At 54.1% G+C, this 21,249-nt stretch overlaps 1 protein-coding gene across 3 annotated transcripts in view; it reads right to left on the minus strand.

Annotated features, from left to right (window-relative positions):
* The window catches only part of DLGAP2 (DLG associated protein 2), a 776,206-nt gene that overhangs the window by 571,056 nt on the left and 183,901 nt on the right, over positions 1-21,249 (minus strand). The window lies entirely within an intron of this gene.

The following is a 21,249-nucleotide window of genomic DNA, read 5'->3' on the forward strand; positions in this document are numbered from 1 at the left end:
TAAATGTCAAAAGAGTCATAAAGTAAGTAGCAAAACTCAAACATTAAAGCCAGGTCTTCAGGCTCCAAGCCCCACGGTCTTTCCATGGCTCTTGTGGCCTTCATTTACATTCCAAGCATTCTTGTTGCTTTAATACGCGCCATAGGCACTTTTAATTTTCAAGACAAACTGCAATCCCTTTTATCCCAGGGTTTCCTTTATTGGTAGCTGTGCGGTCTGGCCAGTGTGTGCAGTCCCTGCGTCCGTGTCTGTGTCAGCAGCCTGGGATGGTCCCTGACATCGCCACCGCTCTGCCACCCACATCCCCCACGTCTGTCACCCGCTCCGCTCACCGGCATGGTCTGGGACTGGCCTCTGCAGCCCTGTCACTTTTTCAGATACACACTTCGAAGGTTTCTGAGCATAAATATTTTATTTTTGCAGGACAAACGTCATCTGCCCTTGAAGTTCAATCCTCCGTGAATTTCTACCACATTTTCTGTCACATCTTTCAAGTCCTCTCATGGCCTCCCCAGACAGGAGATTCCCCTGGCCTCTGCTGCATCCTGTGCTCATCTTAGAGCCCCACAGGCCTGAGGCTGAATGGGGTAAATGTGAGGTGGACTCCCGGCCACAGACCTGCGGTGGCCACACAGCCGCTTACAGCTTCTGACCAGACTGTGCGCACCAGCCGCACAACTCCTTTCCAGCAGCGTGCTGAGAAGGGGGCTCTACACACAGCCCTGACGGCCGTCCCGGGTCTCGCTCCAGCCCACAGATCCGACCCGACCACAATCCCAACCCCCACCCACTCCCATCCCGCGATGCCTCGTGTCAGATCTCTAGGGCTTGGACCATTTATTCTGCTCACATGGACCTCGCTTCCCACCCTGTCCTCTGGAGAATGTCTGCCTATCCTCAAAACCTGCTGGACCACTCTGGAAAAGTGTCCGTGGCAGTTGCAGACAGAAGTTAGAGTGGGGCCCTCTGCATGGCCACACCCCCATCTCCTGTGTAAGCTGCTGACTCTGAGAACAGACACTGCCCTGCCTGCCTCTGTTCCCCAGAACCTGGAGCGGTACAAGACATGTCATTAAAACCCCGTGGAACTGTCTGAATACAGACCGAGCCCCCCATGCACATACAAGCCTTAGCCGCTGGTGGGCATCACAAGGTGGTCCTCTGATACACTTTGTGCTTTCTTACAGAACAGAATAAACCCAGTCTAATCACTTGACTTCACAATATGCTCTAAGAGACGTAGAATAACCACCCACAGGGCTCCTGCCTCCCGGGCTCGCATCCCAGCAAGGCCACAGGACTGTGGGAAATCCATGCGTCCTGCAGCTCAGGGGGGTGGAGCAGCCAAACTTCCCACCTGTGACCCTTGCGACATTCAAGAAAACCTGCTTTAGGGAGCATCCCTTCAGAGCTGCTTCCCTTACATACTCATGGAGAAAACAATTCCTTGGGGGGGGGGTGAGTTAATAAGGAGACAAGACTTTAAAATAACAAAAGCCTTATTGTGTCGCTTCCTTTTTGATCCCAACATGGCTTTGGTGGCGGAGCACCATGTTTTTGAGTCAGCAGTAAAGACCCAGAACGTGCCTGTAACCATCCCCAGAGGCAACAGAGCAGACTATCCGCAGGTGGGTGATACATGCGATGTGTTCAACCTGCTCGGCAGCTGGAGTCCTCACAGCGGTGGCAGGAAAGCAGCCTGAGCCCCTCCTTGCCTACACATGAGCAGCTGCCCCAATAAACCGGACAACCTCTGTACGTAATAACATGTTTTGCAAAAGCCAACAGTAGCACCACCCTCAGGCTAGCTAGTAAGGCTTGAAGAACATTCCTGAGAGATCTGGAAAGAACACCCCGATGAAGGGGCTGGTATTTCGGAATATTCACAGAGAACGTCAGCAAACCAGGATGTCAGCACAGGCGCAGACGCCTGACCACCAGCTCTGGCGCCTGCAGGAAGCTTAGAGACAAGAGCAGGCATTTAGAAAGGGCAGCATTGATCGTGCACTGGCATCATGCGAAATGTTAAATGGCCCAAACTAGTGGAATGACTGATGAGAATCCTTCCAGACACCGCTGGGGCGTCCTCCTGGTGGTGCTTTATTTTGTGGGGAAGTCTGTGGGAACAGTGACTGACCATCCTCTCTGTCCTATCCCCAGGCCTCTACAAAGTCCTCATGAAGTACAGCTCTCCCCATACCTCACAGCTCTGGGGGTGGCCTGCATGGCTCTGGAGGGTAGCCCACAGGGCTTCCACGGTGGCCCACGTGGCTCCCAAAGGTGGCAAGCACACTTCCCAGGGTGGCCGGTGTGGCTCCTGTGGGGGCGGGGGTGGCCCATGTGGCTCCCAGGGTGGCCCCCATGGCTTCTAGGGTGGCCCTCATGACAATTTCTCCAAGTATCCTTCAATGACCTGGCACTTCACCCCTCGCCAGGCTTTCTCTGCGAGCAGACAGGCAGGCGGGCACGCCACCCGGCTCAGCAGTGGTGCTGGGGAAATTAGCACATGTCCGCTGAGCTGGGGATGTTCTTGAGAAACAGAACAGGCATCCTGCTGGGGTTTGCCACTGGCTCCTTCAGCCTTTATGGTAGAACAAAGGCATGTGTGCAGAGGCCACGGCTCAGGGCAGAGAGGAGGAGGAGAAACTGGGACACGTGCCGAGCATGGCTTCCCCGTCCCCATGCCATGCCCACCCCACCAAGGACTCACTGATCCCTGGGGACTGTGTGGGCGTCAGTTCAGAGGCCGAGGGTGGAGCAGGGCATGGGGAGGAGTCCGGCAGCAGAGGGACCCAACGCTGAATCACAACTCAACCCCTCTTGCGTACGGAGGATGTGCAAGGCCCTGGGAGCCACAGCTCCCTCCTCAGAGGAGAGGGATGGCCTGCCTGATGGGGTTTTGGAGCATTGGGGTCCTGAGCCAAAGATGGCCAAGGAAGAATTCTTAAGACATCTACGGTGCAAAACAATGGTTTTATTAAACACAGAGACAGGACCCTTGGCCAGAAAGAGCTGCTGCTCCAGGGCTGTGAGGGGTGGCTGATTAATACAGTTTGGAGTTGGGGAAAGTTAAAGGCCAGGGACGTTCCCAAAAGGACATGCTATGCTGAGGACTGAGGACGCACGGGCTCCTGGGACCCGGCTCTTGTCAAGCTAAGGTTGTTCTCCCCTCCAGCGAGGCACTAACACTCAGACCGGGGAGCTTCCTCCAGGAAGGTTCTACTCTATTTCAAGTATTTGTCAGTGAGCTGCAGGTTGTAAGGAACACAATTTTATCTACATTTCCTTCTGCTTTGTTCTCCACATCACCCCCACCAGACAGGGATTTGGGCAAGAATTAAGGTAGACAGCCTTGTAGATGCCCTCATGGGCCAATATATAAGAACTCAGTGAAAACATCAATTCCTCCCCAACTCCTCACAGTAGAGTGAAACAACACCCTCGCCATGTCCTTCCCAATATCCTCTACCTTTCCCCAAGATAGTTGAAGATCACACAGAAAAATCATAAAAAAGGCTTTTTTTTAAATTTACGTTTTAAATTAACATATAATGTATTATTAGCCCCAGGGGTACAGGTCTATCAACAGGTTTACACACTTCACAGCACTCACCATATCACGCACCCTCCCCAATGTCCATAACCCAGCCACCCTCTCCCTACCCCCCACCCCTCAGTTTGTTTTGTGAAATTGAGTCTCTTATGGTTTGTCCCCCTCCCAATCCCATCTTGTTTCATTTTTTTCCTTCCTTACCCCCCAAACCCCCTACTCTGCCTCTCAAATTCCTCATATCAGAGAGATCATATAATAATTGTCTTTCTCTGATTGACTTATTTCATTCAGCATAATACTCTCTAGTCCCATCCACATCGTTGCAAATGGCAAGATTTCGTTTCTTTTGATGGCTGCATAGTATTCCATTGTATGTATATACCACATCTTCTTTATCTATTCATCTGTTGATGGACATCTAAGTTCTCTCCATAGTTTGGCTGTTGTGGACGTTGCTGCTATAAAGATTCGGGTGCACATGCCCCTTCAGGTCACTATGTTTGTATCCTTAGGGTAAATACCCAGTAGTGCGATTGCTGGGTCATAGGGCAGCTCTATTTTCAACTTCTTGAGGAACCTCCATGCTGTTCTCCAGAGTGGCTGCACCAGCTTGCATTCCCACCAACAGTGTAGGAGGGTTCCCCTTTCTCCGCATCCTCGAAAAAGGCTGGATTTTAATGAAGAACTCAAACACTGAATTTCTTTCAACATATTGATTTTCTTCATCCCCATATTTCTTAACTTTTAATTTTGCAATGTTTCTGACATACAGAGAAGCTGCAGACATAGGATTAATATCCAGATTTCCCACACATGATGCTTTATCACGTTTAAGGTTCATTCTCGGTCTTCCATGCATTTTTTCTGAAACATCTGAGACAATACTGCAGACAGAACAGCCTGGGGTGGCTCGTGTTTCCTGAAAGTGGGGGCATTCCCATGGTCAGCGCAGGAGATCAATCTGCCAGTTCTCCCACTCCCATGTATTGACCAAGACCGCAGACCACGCTCCCTCCTCACGTCTCTGGTTTTCTCTAACCTGGAACGATTTCTCGGATTGTCTCTATATATTCTGAGAAATTCCTCCTTAAAAACTTAATAAGAGGGACATCAAGTCTGGTAGGGCTTCACTGCCTTCTGATGAATTACTGAGCCGGTTCTACACATGCACATGGGTTTGCTGTGCTGCAAACACTCCCCTGGCCCCTGCCCACACCCCAGGAGTCCTTTCCCAGAGAGAGCTCTGTGATCCCACAGCCTTCCTGGGCCTTGAAGGAGGGCGTGCACTCTGTTCCACCCTCAATCCCTCCCCAGAGCCCACAGAATCCCCCTCTCCATGCAATCCCCATGGGAATCCTGAGTCTAAGACCGCCCGCCCATCACACAAACCAAAGTCTGAGCCTCCTTGTGCTTACAAGGACAGGACTGTCACTCGCACCGCTCCATGAAGGGCTCCTGGCAATAGCCCCAAAGTGCGCACGTCGACTGCTCTGGACCCCATGAGGGTGTCTGAACACAGTGACACCTGTTCTGGCCGCTCTTCCTCACTCCGCATCCTCTGCTTCCTCACCGGGTCCCCCACGATAGTCGAGCCCAAGTGCGCTTCTGTTTTAAGTCACCAAGCCGTGCTCCTCCACAACCTACACAACGCATGCCTGCCCAGCTGACTCCTCCTCACACACGACACAGCCTCAAGCTCTGCAAACCTCTCCTGCCAGGCTCCTGACGTATCAGCACATGCTCCCCGCGGACCCCGACCCCGTGGCGCTCACAGTGTGCACAGCATGTGCTCCCCGGCCGCCTCCCCAAAGCAGACATCTCACCTGCCTTCACAGACACCGCAACCGGCAGAGTCCACACAGCATGGCACAAATGCAGTAAACGTCTGAGATCCATAGGATCGCACTGGAATCCATTGTCTTCGTGCTGAGCTGTGTGGCTTTGGTTTGTGCAAGTACTTCTGTGAACGCTGCACAATGACACTGGGATTTGCCTATGTGATTCAGAATCGTTAGCCTTCGACCCCTGCACATACATCAGGGGGCCCGTCTCAGGCTGACACACACAGTGAAATCATAGTGCAGATGCACACCAATTCATTCCTCCTTGGAACACAGCACAGAAAAGCAGAATCACAATAGAAGGAAAAATTAATTTCTGAGATGAAAAAATAAAACCACACAGACAAAAGTAATTTGTTCAATGCATTTCAGTGACGTTGGACATGGGTGTGTCCTATCTTGGCAACCCACTTGAGGGAGGAAATAACTCGCCACATGAACCGCAGCAGCCCAGACCAATCCCTCCGACAGGCGTCCTCGGACTTGGGCCTTGCAGTTGCTGGACAGCTGCAGAGCATCAAGGCAAACATCTGAAGGACACACAGGGACCTCCCCGTGTAAGCCCCCGACTGCTGCTGCCCCCACAAGCACAAAGGAAACCGTCCATGAAACCAGGCGTCTCTACAAGGCCTGTCCACCCCGGACCCCCAGGGCGCCAAACTTTACCTGCACTGAGGGAACTTCTCTTATCCCAGGAACACGTGGAGACCCTCACACCGGGTAAGAAAGGGACAGACAGTGCACTCCAGCCCATCACCAACAGAACCCCCACATGTGTGTCCTGCTGGGTTCAGTGGCTCCAAGTGACAAGGGTCATGCTGTGGTCTGGGTGTGGCCCGGCTACTCAGACGCCCCCACACAGGCGGGCAGCACCAAGTCACCCCAGGGGCACCAAGGCAGTCCTGTGACGTGCCCCGGGGCCATCTGCTGCCCCTCCTCCATGACACCTGCCAGAATGCCGCCACACTGCGGACAGCAGATGTGTTCGTCACGCCCAGCAGACTTGACCACAGCACAGCAAGAGATTCACCTAGAGCTGTAAAGTGGTCACATGGACCAAGCTCTGGTTCAAGAGCCATGGGCTAGACAGTGAACATGGAGCCGTCCCCATGAATGTCCAGAACTCTCCAATACCTCCCAACCCCAGTTCCTTCCCTCAGCCATGAGGAATGCCCCCCCACAAAGATGCAATGCTTGTTGCCCTAATGACCAGCATGCAACATGCCTCAGACCCCACCTAGGAGGTTATCCGGGGCATCATATGTGACAGCAAGCAGACGGACACACGCACCACCCAGTGGGCTCTGAAAGAGGGTCCCATGGCCTTGTTCCACCTCGAATGACACTGAGAGTGCCCGACTCTGGAATAGTGCAGTTTGGCCTGAGTGGTCCATGTAGCCAGGGTTGTTTCTCCACAAATACAGCAGAATCCTCTGTCCCCTATGACCTTCTCAATCATGTTCTCTGTCCTCTAGTTTACTCTGTCTCAAGAACACAGGACACAATGCACGTAACATACAAAATGTGCGTGGACCAACGGTTTCTGTGATTGATAAGGCTTCTGGTCAGCCCCAGGCTATGAGTAGCTAAGATCTGGGGGACTCTGACACAATACATGGATTTTCGACTGCACAGGGGTGGAGGGTGTCCCTGACACCCCCCGCCCCCGGACACTGGGGCCCTAGTTAACTGTGACTCATCTGACAGCCATGTCTACAGAAGAAAGTGCTTGCTACAGAGCCTCACACAAACCCTCACTCATCTCCGTTCTCTCAGCTGACGGCTGTCTGTAAAAAGCGGTTCTCCCTTGGAGAGGATTTGCACGCAGCACATGGGCACATCTGTCCTGACTTCTGCTCAGTCACCATCAACTGGCTGACCAGTGGGTTCTAAGGGCCCTGCTGACCAGCCCTGGGTTTCACGGCCAGAGTCTGCTTGTCTCAAATTGGCCAGGAATCCGTTTTAAGCCAGGGTGGCTGGCACGCAGACACAGGAATGACCATCCCGAGGAAGGCATTTCCACTCAGATTCCCGGCCACAAGAGACATGACCCAGACACCACTGGGGAAGTACCCGGTGTGGCAGGAGAGGAATACAGGGGCAAAGCCTTCCGTGTGGTTTCCTCAGGAGCACGCGCAGGGCTGGGGGTGGGGCAGCCTCAGGACTGGCCGGTATGAATCCTGCAAGTGACTCTGGCTCAGGGCTGGTCCCTCGCTGTCCAGCACATGGCCCTGGGCTGAGGGTGGCAGGCGGACACCCAGGTGCGAGAGCGCATGGAGGAGATGGTTGGTATGGGCTCCGGGGCTGCTGCCCTAGGAACTGCCCCCTAACCCTCCAAAGGAATGCCCCTAGAGCATACAAGCTCCCAGATGTCATAGTCTCAGAAACAGAAACAGATGTCAGCCTCAGAAACAGGTGTATGGTGACCAACACACCATCCCTCCAAGCCAAGCCCAAGGGACTCCACACAGCGAAGGCTGGCCCCATGTGGGAAGGAGAACATGTCCATGGGCACATCCTGCTTCTCAGACCTCCAGGTTCTCCACAGGGTGGGTGTTGGCAGCAGGACTCCCAGGGTTGCCAACACCCCATCCTGGAGCCCTTGGTTCTCCCTGAGGATGCTGTTGGCAAAAGCAGGGAGTCCACGGTCAGTGAGCACCTTGCTGCTCAACCATGGCCCTACCAGGCCATTCTTTGTGGACCTCACCCACAATGACTCCTGCCTCAGAACCATTCCCAGCACAGATACCAGGGCTCACTGGTGGGTCAAGGTGAGTTTGCCCTGGGCTCCCACTCAGGTATGACCAGGGATGGTGGATTTTCTGTGTCAATGTGGTTGGACCGCTGGGTGACAAGCTATCTGGTTTCTGTTCTGGGAGAGTCTGTGAAGGCTTTTACAGACAAGATTAACATCTGACTTGATGACTGAGAAAGCCAAGAGCCCTCCCTGGTGAGGGTGGGCCTCATCCAATAAGGTGAAGGTCGAACAAGCAAACAGAGAGGGGCTCCACCTCACTGCCTCCACACTGGGCACTGGCTCTCCTCCTGCCCTCAGACGGAGCGTACCATCAGCTGTCCCGGGGCTCCAGCATGCTGACACCCCTGCAGATCCTGGGACCAGCCTGCCTCCATGATCACGAGGGCCAAATGCCTGGTGACTCAGCAGTCAGGCTCCCTCGCTCTTATGTAAATGTGTGTGACACGTGTATGTATTTAAATGCATGTGTACGTGTTTATATGTATGTGCACATGTGTGCACGCATATGTGTCTTCATACGCAAGATGCATACATGTAAGTGTTATGTGTACATACATATGTACACAGGAAGGTGTCTTTGCCTGTGAATGTTTGTGCATGGGTATGTGTACATGTCACTGTGTGTACATGCAAGCACATCTGTGTGCATGCACATAGCTGTGCATGCATGTGCTTGCATGTTAGTGTGTACACATCCACATCCTCCTGGTTCCGTTTCTCCAGAGAACCCTACTCCCTCTTCAGACAGAGGCAAAAGAAATGCTCTGTGCACCATGTAGACAACCTAGGAATATTAACCAAGCTCTCTTTATGCACCTCCATAGGACTGCCAGGGTTCTGGGCCCCCCAGAAAGCCACCCTTTCCCAGCACGACACACAGCACAGGTCCTTCCCTGTGCCTGGCTGACCCACCTCCCTCCAGAGATAGGAGGCATGTCCCTTCCATACATAAAATCCCAGTACATCCATAGCACTCCAGGTGGCCATCCGCGTCATGTTCCTCTGTGACTGTCCTGATCCATACAAGTACAAATCCACCTGCCAAAGGCTTTATTCACAAGTTACTAAGGACAATTAGGAAGGGGCAGGCAGTCACCACATCTGGAGGTCTCTGAAATGCACCTGCAGGTCCGCCCACCCACGCCCCTGCCCAGGCTGGGGGATCTCCAGCAGTGGCCACAAGCCTGCTGCTCTGCAAACCACCCAGACGGCCTCCACCCCTGTGCTCCCACCCTGCATCTTAGCCCACCGGTGGCAGTCAGCAGTTGGGGATGTGGTGTCTATGAAAACACACCCTTGAGGACGGAGACCTCTTCTTTCCATGCTCACAGCTAGTGAAGCGCTGCATGTGGACAGAAGTGAAACAGTGTGTGTCTGCTTCAGAACACAGATGACCATCAGAAAGCACAGGACACATCACTAACACTGACCCCAGTGGACACGCTGATGGGTCCTCACTCACTGCGAGATACAGAAATACTGTGTGAGCCCCTTTTTGCACACACATGTTCCTGAGCTCACACGTTCCTGTGTGTGATCACCAACACCTGCACTGAGCTTTACCCTCACACACACACGGGTGAGGACTGACTCAGAGCAGCAGCAAGGACACCTTCCCCTAACTTGAGGGGCACGTAATTGCTGGTCTCTTTGGAAGAGAATGTTTGCTTGAACTGATCCTGAAATCACTCAGCAGCCACGCTCGCCTTTGTGCAGCTGCTACACTCCTCAGGCATGCGGATAATAAACTGCAGACCTTTGGCAGTCTTTGATTGCTTAATTATTTTAAAGACTTCTCTCTGAGACATTTTCCCTTAATTAGTTATGTCTTCCTCCCCCATTATGTCCCCAGTAACAGGGCACCAGTCATCTGATAAAAGCCTATACTCCGTTCAGTTCAATTTAACAATGTTTTTACTGACAGTGCACTGTATACCCTGTATGAGAGGGTCACCGGCATCGGTCAGGTGCCACCCTGACCCCAGGGAACCCTACTGGACATTAGTGCCCCCCAGTGGACCTACCTCACAAAGCAATCACAACCCTTCTCCAACAGAGACTCTGCCCGTCCGTCCAGCAAGAACAAAACCCATGCACCACTCTGATGGAGGGTCCAACTTCTCACTTACGTACCAAGGCATTCTGAAACATCCAGGACATCTCGGCTCGGTGCAGAGCACATCACGGCTCCAGAAGCCAGCCCTGGGCACAACACATAGTCCCTGGCTTTTCTGCAGCCCAAGGCCCTTGCTTCACTTCCCCCAAAGAAGCAGTTTCTTTCTTTCATTACCTGTGTGTCAGTTGCTAATATTCCTGCACATCACCCAGCTCACAGCTGAGGGAATGGCTGTTCTAGACCAAGTGTGTGCAGCATGATTTATGTGCTGCCTGAATACCTGTTTAGCAACAAAATTGCAGCTGTTAAATAAGCAAGCCCTTGTTGGGAAAATCAATCACTGTCTTTATCTGAAACTTTCCTTGAACTTTAAAGCAAGAATATTAAAACACACACTAAAACTACTTCTATTAGGTATGGTTTGTGATTGCAGATAATAAAAGGTTCTCAGACACAAAGCACACCAAAAAATCACCCTGAAACTAATATTTTGGGCAGGGCTTAAGAGTTTATTTTTAAAACTCCAGAGAAAGTTCCAACAAAGACAAATAAAGTTATAGGGTAAAAAAAGCTTTTACCTTTAATGCAGAGTCCTTTTATAATAAAATCCCTGGAAGTTGGTCCCTCCGAATCCCCTTCACCTGATTAACCCATTCCCACCCCCCTCCCCACAGGCAATCGCTAGTTACAGAATAAAGAAGTCATAGGGTTGAAAAGCACAGCACAGGGAAGAGAGTCAGTGAACAGAGTCAGGAACGCTGTGACAATACTGAACGCGACAGACGGTGACGACATTTATTGTGGTGGGCGTGTCATAACACACAGCACTGTCAAATCCCATGTTACAGACCTGAAACTGATGATACTGTGTGTCAACAATACTTCAGTAAAAACTAATAGAATAAAATACAATGTTTTCCGGATGAATATGAAAACTGTCTTCAATCTCAGAATCAGAAAGCCAGCATGACTTGAGAAGCCCTCAGCCTCCATTCCTGTCAGGAGTTCAGGACTTGCCCCTGTTTTACTGAGAGCCTCCCTGAGGACTCGGCAGATGCCCTGAGCTGGGTGTAGCCTGATGGCAGCCACATAGGCTCAGAGTCAGCTAATAGGACAAGGCATGAGAAGGCCTGCCCAAGGCCATTTCCAGACTAATAAGCTGCCTTTTTTTTTTTTTTGCCTAAACCATTAGCACAAACAATACCATTTGTGCCAAGCACCTGCTCTGCTTGGGGAGCCTGCAAGTCTGGATGAGCTAGGCAGAGGGTGTGTGTGTGTGACCAGCTCCCCATAAAAACTCTGGATGCTGGCCGCTACAGCCTCCTGGGGTTGGGGGGAGACGATGCTCTGCAAGGGTCCTCTAATCACTTTCAGGAGACAGAGCGTGCCCTGGGTGACTGGGTGGGATGGGCCCCAAGGCTGGACTGGCTCCCACATGCATGTCCTCTGCCCTTGCCCTTTGCCTGCTTTCACTACAAGAAATCCCAGCCATCAACACAGCTACATACTGCATCCTGGGAGTCCTCCTGAGAATCACCGAGCTAGGGGTGGGCTTAGCCCCACCACCCCCAGGCTAGCTACAGACAGGGGATGGAGAAGGTTACCGAAACAGCCACCCAAGCCTAAAGACTTTTTGAGTTTAAGATACTTCTTCGCAAAGGGAAAGAAAAGTTGTGGACAAACCACAGACTGTGGCACAGGAGACACTGAACAGGCACTGGAAGGGGCAGTCCCCATGTGCCCTCACCCCACATGCACCTGCTCCACGACACAGCCTCTCTAGGCCTCATGTTCCCCACTGTCACATGGGAGCCCAGGGCCCTGTCAGAGCAGATGACCTGCATTTCCCCAGCTGCTCTTGGGCAGAGCAGGCTCATGGGCTCCTCTCTCTGCCCCACCCCACCCCCGCCAGCCCCCCATTCTTCACGGAAGGCAAAAGACTGTGAAATACACTCAACCTTCCTCCTGGGGCCATATCACAGGCCGCATCCAACAGCACATCGGCCCGCCCCCTGCATCCCACCATCTTGGGCAGGATCACGAGAGAACTCCCCCCCAACACAGCCAGCCAGCTTTTATCACAGTATCAAACTGTATCAATTTCGTATCAATAGTGCGCTTTTACATGGAAAGATTTTTTACTCCCAAAATATGGCTTCTAAAGTGCTGTCTACAGATTTGACAGCATTTTATAAAATAATACGCTTTGGTATTGTCCTGAACTTGTAAAATATACTATAGGATCGCATGTCTGACTCAAGCTGCTTTGTGAACCCGCAAACAGCTGCGGAACTAGGCTATGAAGGACAAGGACAGCGTCACGCTGAAGTGAAACCGCCGCACCCGGTGGCCAACAGGACTGTGCTCCCGAAACAGACCGACAGCAACCACCGGTTATCCGCAAGGCGTCAGCGTCGACCCGGTTCAGAGAGCGCCCTGGGAAGCGCAGTGCACGGCCCCACGCCCGGGCCGAAGCGGGCACGGAGAGCGCACGAAGCCTCACGCAGCGTGCTTCCCGGGGCACCGCACGCACGCTCTGACCCATGGCCCCGCCAGCGGTGACCCGGCTGGGCGGCAGGCTTGCGGCACGGCAGGCCCTCGCTACGCCCGACTGCCGACTCGGGCCTGGCCCGAGAACAGCCGCCCGCCACAGTGTGGAAGCTCCAGTCCCTACAGCCACTGAGCGAGGCACACGTGGCTGCGGAGGGGACGCGGAGTCCGCGCTGGGCTCCTCTCGCGGCGGCGCCTCCGTCGGTCCCCGGCGCCCCTCGCTCAGGCCGGCGGGCTCCAAATGAAGGAGGAGCCAAGCGCAGAGGCTGGAGCTGGGACGGCGCGCCACGGCGGCAGCGCGCGGGGGGACACCCGGCGCCTGAGGACACGCGGCTTTCCAGTCCTCGACGCCGCGGCCGGCTCCGCGCGCCACCCGCAGCTCCAGCCGGGGCGCGACCTGCCGGCCGCTGTCTGCGCAGGACGGGCCCGCGCCCGCGGCCTCCGAGGGCAGCCCGGCCCGCCGGCGCGGGCCCGCACGGACTCACGCCTCACCAGCTGCTCCTCCGGAGGACCACAGACCGTAGAGACGCTGCCCCGGCCGTGAGGAGCAGCTTTCCTGGGCAAGCGCGGTTCCCCGCATCAGAACCGCTCGGGGCTTCGGGCGCTCAGGCCGCGCGCGTGCTCCGGGCGAGGCGTCGGCCTCCGGCGCAGGTGGCGACCCGGGGCCCTGGGTCCCGTCGTTGGGGCCGGCTCCGACACACACGCACACACACTCACACACACGCACACGCACACACGCACACACTCACGCACACTGACTGTCTCCCCCGAGGGCTCCGCGGAGAAGCCGGGGACGACGCTCTTCCGCTCCCGAGGCCCCACGGAAGCCGGCGCCCCGCAGAGCAGCCCACGCCCGCGGCCCGGAGCCTGCGGCAGGCGGCGGCTCGCCCCTCGACGGGCAGCGGTCCGGCCGGTGCGGCCGCGGCCCCGCCCTCAGCCCGGGACCGCGGCGGCAACACCCCGCGCCCTCCCGCCCGCCCCCGCCCCGCCGCCCCCACCAGGCCTCGGGGAACGGCCCCGCCGGCCGGCCGCGCCCGCGGTCGGGACGGCATCACGTCCTCCTCGCTCTGCAGGTCCGAGAGCTCCCTCACCGCGCGGCTCACCGGGAAGCGGGCTTCCTCCCGCGGGAAAGACGCCTGCACGCGGCGACCGAGTCAGCCGTCGGCCGCCACCAGTCCCCACGGGAGAAGCGCCTACCTGGCTGCACGCGCCGTCGCCACAGCACCGCGGCTCCGCTCGGCCGAAGCTCTCCCCTCACGCGGGCGCTATCGCGACGTGTCTTCGGAGGAGACGCGGGTGTGAGGGGCGGGCCCTCAGGGAAGAGTCGTGAGAGACATCACTGCCCGCTCTCTGCGGGCGGCCTCCGCAAGGCCTCGCCGGGACCGCTCCTCCGCGCCCTCACTGACCGCGGACTTCCGGCTCCTGCGAGCCTGACTGATGCCAGACTTCCGGCTCCTTGGGGATCTGACTGACGGCGGACTTCCGGCCTCCCCGGGGGCCCTGACTGACCACAGACTTCCGGCTCCTTCGGCCCTGACTGCTGACCGCGGACTTCCGGCCTCCCCGGGGGCCCTGACTGACCACAGACTTCCTGCTCCTTCGGCCCTGACTGACAGCGGACTTCCGGCTCCTTCGGCCCTGACTAACCTCGGACTTCCGGCTCCTTCATCCCTGACTGACTGCGGACTTCCGGCTCCGTCGGCCCCGACTGACCGCGGACGTCCGGCTCCTTCATCCCCGACTGACCACGGACGTCCGGCTCCTTCGGCCCCCGACTGACCGCGGACGTCCGGCTCCTTCATCCCAGACTGACCGCGGACTTCCGGCTCCTTCATCCCTGGCTGACCGCGGACTTCCGGCTCCTTCATCCCTGATTGACCACGGACTTCCGGCTCCGTCGGCCCTGGCTGACCGCGGACTTCCGGCTGCTTCGGCTCTGACCGCGGACTTCCGGCCTCCCCAGGGGCCCTGACTGACCACAGACTTCCGGCTTCTTCGGCCCTGACTGACCGCGGACTTCTGGCCTCCCCAGGGGCCCTGACTGACCACAGACTTCCGGCTTCTTCGGCCCTGACTGACCACAGAGTTCCGGCTCCTTCGGCCCTGACTGACCGCGGACTTCCGGCCTCCCCGGGGGCCCTGACTGACCACAGACTTCCGGCTCCTTCGGCCCTGACTGACTGCGGACGTCCGGCTCCTTCATCCCCGACTGACCACGGACGTCCGGCTCCTTCGGCCCCCGACTGACCGCGGACTTCCGGCTCCTTCATCCCTGGCTGACCGCGGACTTCCGGCGCCTTCATCCCTGATTGACCACGGACTTCCGGCTCCGTCGGCCCTGGCTGACCGCGGACTTCCGGCTGCTTCGGCTCTGACCGCGGACTTCCGGCCTCCCCGGGGACCCTGACTGACCGCGGACTTCCCCCGGAAGTGAGAGAAGCCGCCGCGGAAGCCAGAAGCAACGAGGACCAGGGTCGCTGAAGCTCCGTGGGAGAAGCAGCGCCGCAAGCACGCGTGAACGGGGAGAAGGAGGCGCGCGTCCACGCCCGACGGGGTCTTGCTCGTGGGGACGCCGATAGGACCGCGGCGCGCTGAGTCAGGGCGGCTTCCTCGTCACGAGCCCCGGCCCCGGCGCCCTCCGGCGCGAATGAGAGAGACGCGGAGGGGCCGTGGAGCCGCGGGGGCCGGGCGCGGGGCCGGGCGCTGGTCCCCGCATCCGCCGGGGCAGCCGCGACCCGGGCCACCTTCAGGAGCGCAGCCGCGGCCCCCAGGACCGCCTCGCGGCGCCGGCCGTGGGCTCCGTCAGGACCTTCCCCTCGGTTCCGGCGGGTTCCGGGCCGCACGGACGGGGACGGGCGCACCCGCGCGGCCCTCGCCGGCCCCGGCCGCGGAACCTCGTCTCAGCCGAGCAGCTCGGGTCGCTCCCCGGCGGCAGCGCGCGCTCCTGAGTGAGGGACTGAGCGGGGACGAAGACGAGGCGGCGGGCCGCACCCTGGGAGTGGGGCGCGCTGTGGGCAGACAGACCCCGGACGGAGGACGGGCGGACGGAAGTTGGGTCCGGACCTTCGCCCTCGGTCACGAGCCCCCCGGAAGCCCGGCCGAGTCGGCGCCCCGGGACGCGCTCCTCAGAGGCAGCGAGGCCGCAGGACCGGCTCCCGACACGCGCCGGGGCAGGCCCTGCAGCCGCCGCCGCGGACCCTGGGGTCTCGCCGGGCGCCCGGAGTCCGTCGGCTCCCGAGGAAGGCAGCCCGGGACCCGCACCCCGGGGACCCGCAGCCCGGGGCCCGCACGGCGAGGACAGGAGGCGGACAGAGGCCGCGGCTCCGGAGCCCGCGCGGGGAGAGCCCGCACGGAAGCCTGTTCCCAGCCCGCAGTCCGTCCGCGCGCGCGGCCCACTCGCGGCCCCGCGGGTCGGCACAGCAGCGCCCCAGGAAGTCGCGGGGTCGTGAGAACACGCGGGCTCCACCCAGGTGCGCTCATGAAGCAGCCAAACGCCGTCCGGCCTCACGCCCCAGAACCGCGTGTCTCCGCGTGAAACGGCCACGGACCCACAAACCTCCGTCAGCAACTACACGCACTCGCCCCACAGAGAAGGGCCCACTCCGGGGCGAGCGGGACCGGGACGGCACCTCCTCTCCCCTTCCCAAAGGGGTGACCTTTTTCTGCTCAGCACAGAGAGGCCAGCTAGGCAAGAAGCCGGCCCTGAGCGTGAGGAATAAGACACATGGGAGAAAAAACCTGTTTTGGCCTTAAAACTATTGATCCATAACCTTTCATTCTGGTACTAATTAAGTAGCACAACTCAGTTTCTAATAAAGTCAGTTTATGAAATAAAACCCTTTCCAGCAGATGAAGATTTGTTTCTGCCCCCAGCCAGTGGACTGGGAAGGAAGCGTCCCTCGCCGGGCTGCAGAGACCCGGGCTAAGCAGCAAGGATGTCCTCCTGGCTTCTCCTCAGCCCCCTCGCCTTCCCACAGCCGTCCCTGCCATCCCCACTGAGAGCCACAGCACAGGGCAACCCACCTGCACACCTCAGAAGCTTTTATAAATAATTTCAGTATCTGGATAAAGGAAACTTAACTGAAATGTTGGTCTTGGACAAAGGTGACATTTCACCCTAAACCTAGTCTGCTCAAATGTCATTCACCTGATATACTGAAAACCATTCAGCATGCCCCAGGGGTGGATGTCCCACTTAACTGGGCATCTGTTTGGCACCAAAGCCGTCTACACCATCTGGTAGTGAAACTCCAGGGGCTGGAGGGGGTGGCCCCTCACTGGCACCCCTGGCCCGTACTGCCCATCTGGCACTGTGTTTGGTAAGGAATTCCTGTATCAGGAAGGACTCATTAAGAGTCACTGAGGTGTCACATACAGATGTAGAGTGAACACACATATTTGCATCCCAGCAAAGTATTGAGCAGCTGTGCAAAAACATGGAAGAGTCACCTATACCTTCGGATCTACTTGTTCATCTGCAAAATGGGGTGATGATCCCTATTGCACAAGGAAGTTGAAGGACTTGCCAAATCGGCCGGAAAGAGCCTTTTAAACTAGAGTCACAGTAGAAATACAAGGTATCATGCCCACTGTCACTAGAGGGCTCAAATTCCATACTGGGAGACACAGATGTATGCAGAGCTCTGGGAGCCACACACCCACTGGGTGTGAAATTACTCCCACTTATGCACTAGCTTCCTCCGCCCCAGGGATGGGGAACCAGGTCCTCTTGAGATAGAACTGTGGCAAAGAGCACAGACTCGTTGACTGATTTTCCTGACATGCCCATCAGGAAATTGAAAGCTTTTAAAATCCAGGACCAACCAAACACAATCACCCCTGCTCTTTCAACAACTATGCTCCCCCTGCATTCTGAGCTCCACCTGCAAATGGCCCAGTGGGTGTCTATGTTTCAACAGCCATGATCACCGAGGAGTTCAATAATGTGTAATTAAGCCTCCAAAACCTTATGTAAGAGTGCATTGAGACTCTACATCCAAACAGACATTATAAAAAATATTTGTTCAACTTATATAGAATTTTACAAGCTAAATACCCAGTTACAAACATTCAACTTCAACCCAAGAGTTTATTTAGCCAATACACAACTGAACAGTGCCCCCCCACCCACCCAGGGAGAATGCACGTGGACCATACCCTGCTAACAAACACCTCATGCCATACACATGGAAGCACAGGCAAAAGCCAGTGGCCAAGGTGCAGCTGAACTAGCTCTCCCCAGCTTTAAGGGCAGGGGGCCAAGAACGCCTCCTGGACCCACACTTGGCAACAAGTGGTGAGGACACTCAGAGCACAGAAACCGGGCTTTCTGCCTCCGCTCCCACTGCTGGACACTGACCAGCCTCTCGTTGGCAGGGACCCAGTGATGATCAGAGTCAGTAACCCTTATGCCCTCAGTGAATACCACAGTGCATGTCTGCAAACACACACAAGTAAGCTCCACAAAATGTGTGGGGAAACCTAACAATTTTCCACCCTGATTTTTATATACAAATTACTTCACATTTTTCATTCTGTCAAGTAAGGGTATATCATCTCTCAAAAATCAAAGGCTGCCACATGCTCCACCTGCTTGAGGTATCCTGGTTCAGTTGTTAACGTCAAGCTTTGCAGAGGACACACCACTGCTTGATGGCAAAATCAATTCATTCGTGAAATTTCTTATTCTTAGCTGTCGAATAGGCTGTCTCCAAGGAAAAACGGGATAAATGCTGCACGACAGTGGAGCTTGGGTTTAGAACCCCAGCCTACTGTGTATCCCAGATACAGGAGGATATGCGAAGCTTACAACATCCCCAAATAACATGGCAATAAAGCAACTCCAGTGATGATCCAAACCAGGAAGCTTGACTGGCAAAGAACAAAGCATCTCCCAACCCCCTCACTGCTCAAGAAGCATATAACTGTAGTCTGCATCTCTTTCATGGGAGGCTGCCACCATGTGTTAACCTGATCTTGGTTATTCAGAAACTGCACACTAATGTTGTGAGACACAAGAGAGATGATAAGCCACTCACACTGTGAGTCACATACAGCAAGAAAACAACATTCCAACTTCTTCCACCTTCACAGTGGAAACTGCCTATAAAAGCTCAAAGACAGGCTAACTTTAGTGCTGAAAATAGCCAATCATAATATAATGATGTTTGTGAAGAAGTCACTGTCTAAAAAGGTTCTAAACCAACAGGAATGAGCACCATTGTGGTCCAAAATGGACTATTGTAACTGGATGGTGTCCTTGGGTTCCACCGAAGACCAATCAGGGGGAGGTCAGATGCAGGGAGCCAGTTTCCATGAAGGGACATGGACTGTGTGAAACACCTGACCTCACCCCACATGCTGGTCAGACACAGATCCCCCAAAATGGGGTTGAGCGACGGAGGGGTCCTCAGGGGACCTCAGCAGGTAACCTGCTGAGGACCCCTCAGCAGGTAACCTGCTGAGGACCCCTCAGCAGCCATTCTGATCAAGGCTGGTATGGGATTTGAGTCCAAGACGGCCACTAACATGCCAACCATCCATCCACCTGCATGGTCCACCATGTCAGCCACTCTTCCCCACAAATGGCGCTCATCCCATGCACAGGCTCAACAGCAGGGCTCTCCAGAGAGAGGGCAAACTGAAGGCAGACAAAGGGTCAAACAGTCTCCGAAACAAGAAAAGGGAACAGCAGTTAGAAGCAAAGCCTGATGTAAATGACTTTAAAATGCAGGAAAGCCTCCATGAGCATTTGTGATCTTTCAAGTGTTTCTTCTTCACGACATAAACACGTGCTGCCTCCCCAACTCTCTGTGTCCCTGAGAAGAACATGAAAAATAAGGCAATTTGTGGTGCTAGTCACAAGAAATCACTCCAGCTCTGTGTATCAACCAAAACTACCATAAGTAATCAAGAAACCAAGAGAAGACGATGTTCGTCATGTCTAACCCAGAGAAGGACCACTTCCAATGCGCCATCAGATGTCACTCATCATAGTTTGTCACAGATCTGCTAAGTACATTAACTCCATAATAGCAAAAACACCTACAAGTACGTGCATCTTCTCCTAGGTCCTCAGCTTGACAAACAGAGTTAGTGGAGTATATACAGCATTTCAAAAATAACTAAAGAGCAAAAAGAACATGACAGCCATGGCTCATCCCAAAGCTGTTCTATTCTTGAACTGTGGTAAAACACACATCCCTTAAAATTTACCATCTTAACCATTTTTCAGCGTACAGTTCAGTGACACCACACTCAGGTCATATAAGCATCTCTGCTGTCTACCTCCAGAACCACTTTCTTTTTCCTAAAGTGAAACTCCTGACCCACTCCAATGTTGATCATCATCAAAAATATGAAAATAATTCTATATAGTCACTAAAGTAAAAAAAAAATGTTCATTCATGTTCATAAGAAACTTTTATGTTTATTAAAATGCAAAAGCAATAACCATTACATCTGAGTCTGAAGAAATTTCTAAACATTTCCTAAATAATTCAGCAGCTTCAGACATACTGGGTCACATTACACAGTAAAAACCAGAATCCAACATCATTCAATTCTGAACAAACTGACACTTAGAGTTATCATTTCAGCCGACTCTACTTTCCTCTCATTTGATATGATTCCTTCCCCAAACCGAGCCTAATGTCATAGCTTTGGGTCTTCTACAACCACTTCTATAATACAAAAATCTTTTAAAATAAATTGCCTAGCAAATGTCCTCAATATCCAAGTCTTACTGGGAGAATGCTTCCTTGGTTTTAAAGGTTGATTACTTGGATTCCTACAGAAAGCAAATAAAACATCTGAATTTGGCAGTATTTCACAAATTAACCCAAAGTTCTTATATAACAGAGTGGTTAAAAATACAGAAAGCTCATTTCAACACTTAAATTCCAGTCAGAGTCCCAGAGAATGGTATTTAACTTTTAATTATTTTTATAATTAGTTTCATGCTTCTTAGATTCAGAAACTTGCCTGAAAGATATAAACTAATCATTCCTTCTTTAAATTGTGTTGTAATCACTATTGTTGATGGACATAGTTTACAGAAATCTTTGTTTCTTTGTATGTGACCTATTCATATATTTTTGTTACTAAGCAAGACTTCCAGAATATAGAAAGAGGCTCAAAAAATACCTAACCCTGTTCTCAATAAACTTCCCTGTAAGTGTGCTCAAAGTCACAGCTAATGTATGTCTGAACAGGTGATGTAACAGTGGCCACTACTACTGTTGATAAAATAATAGGGTTGGTGATATAACCTGTCCATGATCATAAGTAAAAAAATAAATATCCTACTTTTCCCCCAAATACTTGGTGTTTCACACTGGGATGCATAATACAGAAAAATAACTTACTGACCACTTTAGAATGAGATTTCAATAATCATGCTAGCTAGTTAATATGCTGTTTATATTAAAAG

This window comes from Mustela nivalis (genome assembly GCF_964662115.1).
Source record: "Mustela nivalis genome assembly, chromosome: 20".
NCBI lineage: Eukaryota > Metazoa > Chordata > Mammalia > Carnivora > Mustelidae > Mustela > Mustela nivalis.